This window comes from Choloepus didactylus, chromosome 21 (assembly GCF_015220235.1).
Source record: "Choloepus didactylus isolate mChoDid1 chromosome 21, mChoDid1.pri, whole genome shotgun sequence".
Lineage (NCBI taxonomy): Eukaryota > Metazoa > Chordata > Mammalia > Pilosa > Megalonychidae > Choloepus > Choloepus didactylus.
This window is the reverse complement of record NC_051327.1, coordinates 22,428,722-22,429,404: the sequence shown is the minus strand read 5'-3', so window position 1 is coordinate 22,429,404 and position 683 is coordinate 22,428,722.

The window sequence follows — 683 nt, the reverse complement described above, 5'->3', positions numbered from 1 at the left end:
TGTTGTTGCTTGTGGAGAAGGAGCAGAGAATCAGCAAGTCGGTTGCAAATCGGAGCACTCGGCAAGGAAAATTCACTCTGCTTCCAGAATGCAAGCTGTGACAGTTTGGAGAAGGGTGTCCAGGAGGATTTTTGATAAGCTGGAGCAACGGGGAGTCCCAAATCCCTGAGAGAAGAGGACCCTGGGACTGGGGGTGGCAACAACCAGAGGGACAATATCCATGTGATCCCAAAGGTCCCTGGGCGACCCATTCACAAGCAGGAAACGCGCAGGACCCCGAAGGGAGGTGTTGGCAGTTCCTGAAGGCACCAGGAGTGGAGGGTAGAGATCCAGAGGGAGAGAAAGGAGAACTGTGGCTCTAGAAAGCCCTCCTCCTACCCCAGGGTATGTGTTTGGGCAGGAATAGTGTTTGGTGGAGAGCAGTGTTACCTTGTCAGACACCATCAGGTCCTTGTCCCAGGCCAGGAAACTTTTAACAACGGGATCCTCTGTGAAAAGAAGGCATGTGTGAAGTTGAGAACTGGAACTGAATTTCCGACTGAGTAATGCAGAAGAAAGGGGAGAACCACACCTCCCTTGGGGAAGTTTCAGGACTGTGGCCGAGGGTTACGGTTTTGGGAGCAGGAGGGAGAAGAACGTACACTGGGCAGGGAAGGGTCACTCCCTGTTCAGAGGCTCCCGAG